Source organism: Rhinolophus ferrumequinum, chromosome 7, assembly GCF_004115265.2.
Source record: "Rhinolophus ferrumequinum isolate MPI-CBG mRhiFer1 chromosome 7, mRhiFer1_v1.p, whole genome shotgun sequence".
NCBI lineage: Eukaryota > Metazoa > Chordata > Mammalia > Chiroptera > Rhinolophidae > Rhinolophus > Rhinolophus ferrumequinum.
The window spans coordinates 53476082-53482266 of record NC_046290.1 but is presented as its reverse complement, the minus strand read 5'-3'; the positions used below and the strand labels follow the sequence as shown (position 1 = coordinate 53482266).

At 42.1% G+C, this 6185-nt stretch overlaps 1 long non-coding RNA gene across 1 annotated transcript; it reads left to right on the top strand.

Moving 5' to 3' along the window:
- The first annotated feature begins 397 nt into the window (after positions 1 to 397).
- LOC117025151 (uncharacterized) lies at positions 398 to 2405 on the top strand. The gene is made up of 3 exons (XR_004423554.1): positions 398 to 486; positions 607 to 658; positions 959 to 2405. It is a non-coding gene; the product is annotated as an uncharacterized LOC117025151 (long non-coding RNA).
- The last annotated feature ends 3780 nt before the right edge of the window (positions 2406 to 6185 follow it).

The following is a 6185-nucleotide window of genomic DNA, read 5'->3' as shown; positions in this document are numbered from 1 at the left end:
TGAGACTGAGATTGAAAAGAAAGTAAAAGGGAAGAGTCTCTTTAATTTCTGAATGATTTCTACTATCACATTCTCTCTAATGCAATTGAAAACCTTAAAAGGTTATGTCATTTCCAGATTCCTCTTTGCCTATACCAAATTCACCCACAATTTTTTTTTTTTTTATTCATGTGCACATTCATTAGTGGACACAAGTGGCTTTATTTTGTTCTTTAGCTTCTTATCTATTTGTATATATTTTTAGATAGTTTTTTTTTTAAAGTACTTAGGAAAGTCCTAAACAAAATAAATGCTGAATAAATATTTCTGAACTATTATCTGTAAACTTTTTCTGGAAATATGCCTGTGGGTTACTGCTCTGTGGCTGTTAATTGCCTCATTTCTTTGTCTTTGTTCTCATTCCAGGATCCTTTGGCATCTGCTTCACTTCATTGTTCTCTCATTTTTCATTTTTTCACATAGACTAGGCTAATTAACTGCAGCATTGTAAGTAGCAAGGATATTAATTCTGTACAATGCTTTGAAATATACTTCATATGATATTATATATTAATGGATTTCTTTTTTTAATTCTATGAATTTTTCTCCTTATTCTTCCCTTTGAAGACGGGAAAAGATCATTGTAAGGAACCCGACCTATGACTCAGTTGCCTCACTAGTAAGTATTCCCATGAATTTTACATCTCTCATTTTTGATTTTTGGATGCTGTAGATATGTTTTTCATTCAAAAGCCTACTTTGTATTGTTGGTGTGTATTCCCTGTTTTCCCCTTTCTCAGTTCCCACACCTTGCTTAGGGACTCCGCTCAAATGATGGATTTACAGAGGCACCTGTTAACAGGGCAATAAGCACAACCTCCCTCTCAGCTACTGCCTGTCAGCGCTCCCACCCAAGTGGTATGAGGTCTCCATGTGGGTCATTTTCTCTTTTCCTTTCTTTTGTCTTTATCGTCTACAGCCCTTTTCATGCATGGTGACATCTCACATGGGGACATCGTCTGTCTTCAAATGGACCTCCAGGGACCCTGAAATTTGCTTCCTGCCACTAAGATTTAGCAAAAATTAAAGGAAATAGAATTTCTACATATGAGTCTCCTCGAATTCGGAAGCCAAGGAAATATTTTCTACCATTGCTAGAGACAGACTGAAGAGAACCCTACTCTGAACAACCAGATTTTTGTGAAGAATGTGGAGCAACATTGGATAACAATTACCTTTCAGGAGATATGTCCAAGGACTCCTCACTGCCTTCTAGGTCATTGTCTTATCAGAGGTAGATGTAAAATTTAACAAATTAGGGCTGAATTGTGAGCTTTGGTAAATATGCTTGGTATTGATACTCAGGGGTATTAGTGCTGCTTTAAATTCTGCATTCTTAGCTCTTATCTCTTGCCCATTCTTTTTATGTGACCTGATCTCAGTCTGTCTGAATATCTCTTTTTCTTTCTCTCTCTTTCTCTTCTCAATAGACCTTAAATAATTAAAAACATGGTGTAACATGAAACCCATTATTTTTAATAGTTTTTTTTCGCCCTTTTGTGGTAGATCTTTAGTGGAGGAAAGAGTAGTTAGGGCCAGCTCTAACAGTACACCTGTTACCCTTATTAGTCAGGGCATGATTTATATTTTAGATATTCCTAAGGATAAAAATTACATAATTCCCAAACTATCAGCTTTAGCTCACTTGATCAGGAGATTGACTAGAGAGATGAACTTGGAGGAGAATTCTGTAGTAATTTGAGGTTCCTTGATCAGATACATTTGCTAACTGTGTTGAGAGATCAGCCCAGGCTCTCAAATGACAAAACATAAGAATTGGTGAAGAATTTTTATAAAAATTTGATTATCTATCAAAAAGTAAAATAACCTCTGAGAATTATAACCTGTACCTACCCTGGTATTTTAAATACTTGATGGACATCTTTGTTCATTATTGCATGGACAAGTGTTTTTCATAGTTGATTTATGTGAGGGACAGAAATAATTTATTTAAATACCCCAAAGAAGTCATAATAGGCTTTCAAACCTATAATGGGTTGTCAAGAAAAATAGGTTACTAATAATCTACAATTAAACAGTGCAATAAGAAAAGGCAGAGTTAAAAAAGACTTTAAACATGGGCATTGCCCAACAATATATTCTACCTAAAGCTAAATGACCATCAGGCATGGATACTGCACAGTATAGTCTCACACTGGTTGGGAGGCTGTATTAGAAGATGTTTACTCAGTTTGCTTAACACTGTCTGATAAAGTTTCCAAATTCCTTGCCATTTGCTGTGGACAAGCTTGGACAATGCAATGTTCAAAATTGAATATAATATTGTAGATATGCTCTGGCTAGGGAAGAATACAAAATTACTAATATACAAATGATCTTTTATTAAAGTACTCCAAAATTATGTTAGGTTTTTAAATAACCAAACAATATTGCCAATGCTTAGTGAATTTATGATAAATTAAAATCCTCAGAATTTTTTTCTCGTGAATTCAAAGAAACCTAGCTCCTCTATGCTGTTATTGTATAATTGATTTTTAAATTCTGAATGTAAGTTGACGTACTTATTGCTGATGAATTCTATATTATGGATTCTGATGTCAAGATAATTTTCCATCTTGAATTAGCTTATTGCATTAAGTATTTCTCCCAGCTCTGTGTCATTTCAAAATGTAAAAAAGACATCTACATCTCTCAAATTGCTGATAGAGGTTGTATAGAACTGAATCTAGTTACACTCTCATGGAGTGTTTCCAGAAGAAATTTCTTATCACTCTTCTCCATAAAGCAAATTCTCTGCAAATAACCTACAATTTTTAAAAGAAAATGTGTTTTCCTTTAATCTCTACAATAACTCTTTATCCATTTTTGAAAAAGAGCATAAAAATAGTAATAAGCACTTGAAGTGAGGATTTCCTACTGGGTGGTTTTTAGGTTGAAAAATAGAAGAACTCAAATAGGGACCTCCTACCTACTCTGGGTTAATCAATAACCTTTGGTTTTGCAAACACATCTGTGACTGTTAAGAGTGAATTGAAATGCATTAGAAATGGCATTGCCGGGTGACGATAAGGCTGCAAACCAGAGGTTACTGTCTCCTGCTTCCCTGGGCCATAGTCGCGCCTTTTGGTCCCTTTGAAAGCCTTTCACATCTGGCTGGTTCTGAATAAATCCACTGTCAAACCATGGCTGCTGTGGTACCTGGTTTCTTACGAATTAATTACATGTTCAGAACAGAGGACTTAGGGGTGTCTGGGGACTCGTGGCAGAGTTCACACAGCCTCTTTTAAACAAAGGAGGCTCTGTCTTTCCTTATGCTCGTGCTCTTAACGAGGAAGTGAGTTTGATCACAGGCCACATTAGGGATCTCTTATTTAACAGAGCCAGTGGTGACTGGATCAACGTTTTTCTAAATAGCATCTTGTGTGTTAGCCATAAGGGAGGTTAACTTTGTTCGATTTGGCTTTTAAATATGGTTCTTATCACTGAATAGCCTGAGAGAAAAGAAAATTACATGACTGTGTTTCCAGGGAGGAGTGTGTGTGAGTGTGAGAGTGTGTGTGTGTGTGTGTGTGTGTGTGTGTGTATGTTATTAATCACAAAAAATGGGAGAAAGGCAAAGGTGCTCATAGGACAGGAGAACTGGAGGCAAACTAGCCGGTAGCAGAGTGTAAGGACTATATTTGCTTGCTGTTTTTACCTCTGGCCAGGAATTTCTATTTAAAACACTGGAGGACATTTGTGCAGGCTGAAAGGACAACGCTAGATGAAACTGAAATGCTTTGTGATTCTGAGAACCTAAGTCTCAGAACCTAGGATTCTCAAAAAATGATTCACATTATGTTTAAGAACCACCGATCTTGAGAAACAATGGCTCTTTGGTCAAGTCCTTTCCTAAAATCAAGTCAAAGTAGAAAAACCACAAAAGAAAGTCAACATGACTAGATTTTGGAGCTTGATCTCGGACTTGGAATTTAGACGGCGCTGCTTTTCCATTACCATCAACATGGACTGCATCTGCTTATAAATCTATAGCCGTACTGTGCAGGGTGTTAACAAGCACAAAGGAAAGGGGAACACTCAAAAGATTGTCACCAAAGATCAGGTCCTTGTATCATCACAGGAAGGCATTCCAGGATGTAAAAATAGTAATCCATGCAAACAAAGCCAAGCAAGCTGTAATGCAGAGTCTCAGCTCCCACTCCCCACATAAGAACACAGAATACGGTGAGGACCAAAAAGGAACACCAACAGAGCCATAGATAGGGGAGTCATATCACTATATTCTCGCTGGTGGCTGGGTTGGAGACACAGGAAGCAGGAGCCACACGATCCGCAACCTGCCATCCACTTCTCTGCCAACCAACCTCACTTACTAACTGCAATCCATGCTTGCTAGACTAGCCACGAGAGTTATATCAGTGGCTAATGGCTAACCGGTAACAGCTGATGGCTATCTACTACCGAGCCAGCACCTTTCCACGAGCCAGCACCTTTCCACGTGAGGCCTAGAGCCTGGAAACTGTTCTTTGGGACTGTCCCCACACTCCACCCCTACAGGGTCTTGCCACACAATCTACGTGACAAGAGTCGTCCACAAGGGTCCCTGTGTCCAGGAACCTGGAGGCGGATGCAATATCCTGGGCACAACCAGACATCCTGGGCATAGCCAGAGTTCTCAGGGTACCACCAGTGTCAACTAGAGCCAAAACCCTCTGCACATTAGAAGGGGACCAATGTATGGACAGTTCCACGTGGGGCCTCCGGTCCCCGCTCATCCCCTCTGACCAGGTACCTTGCCCCTCCCCCCCAACTAATCAAGCTGAAAGGAGTTGGCCTTAAGTGGCCTCATGAAATCCTGGAGGGACACGGGTCGCGCTTTCCCATACGTCTCCTTTAGGCTTCACCGGAATTGCTGTTCTGGACGCAGCTGTTTCCAAAGTTCCAACAAGAGTGCATTGGGTTGTCGGTCTATTTTTCTCCACCAATCAACCCCTGTATCATGAGATCATGCCATATCTGCGTGCCTGTTACTCTCTGAGGCTTGAGACCTCGCCCCCTTACTTTTGATTTGGGCTTCCAGGTCTCGACTTCTTGGACCTCCTGTCTTCCTTTGCCACTGGCTTTCTACATCCCCCAGGGTGGCCATGGCAATGGTAATTTAATGGATCTGCCGCCCCACATAAGGCGTAAGAATGGCAATCAAAATGGCAACCAAGGATCCAAAAGCACTTGCAGGGGCAATATCCAAAACCAGATCTCTCATGCTGGTTGTAAAACGTTCATCATCCAGCCCCTGCATATTAGGGTTGAACATAGCATATCTCATACCCATTTCATGGATGATTTGAGTACATTCCATATATGACTGCCATTTACTCACAGTGTGTGGCGGCTCGCCAGCCTCTCCCCATATTGAGCGTACCGCAGCAGTGAGCCACTCCACTAGAGTGTGTTTGCCCTGGTCTTAGGCCAACCTATGGCAGTTCTGTAACCTTTGTCGCAGGGACGGATGCCCCAACATGAAGGCTAGCTTTTCCATTTCGCCTGGGGAGCAGAGAATGCTGTCTACACCCTCATCCCATAAATGTAGTAGCCAAGCCGAGACTGGCTCTCCAGGACGCTGTCGGCACTGCCTCCCCAGCTCCTGCAACTCAGTGGGAGTGTAAGGGAGACTAAGTGCAACTCAGTCACAGCTGGGTTACCAGCAGCAATGACCCCGGGGCCCAAATGTTGCTCATGCTCTACCTTTTGCTTTATGATGGGCCGGGTGTGGGGGCTGGGAGCTACATGTTTCCACTGACATCATCTGCCTCTGCCTCAGAGTCTCCACTGTGGGGCTAATCCTCTAACAAGGGGACCCGAGCTTCCAGCACCTCCCACCGGGACACCTGGTCCCACACCTGGGCTATTCCAGGAAGTGCTTCCTCTGAGTTATTATACACCACGGTGAGAACATCCTCCAACCAGTGGTCCCGAGCTTCCAGCATCTCCCCCCACAGCTGCTGGTCCAGCACCTGGGCTATTTCATTAAGAGCATTTTCCGAGCTACGCTGCAGCGCGGTGAGGAACATCCAGCCCACACGACCGGCTGTACCCTTTGCCTCCTCCCGCAACCGCTCAGCTAGAACCTGCAGGGCCCTCTCCACGCTGGCTGGAGAGCCATCCATGTCCTCCCACCCCTCCTC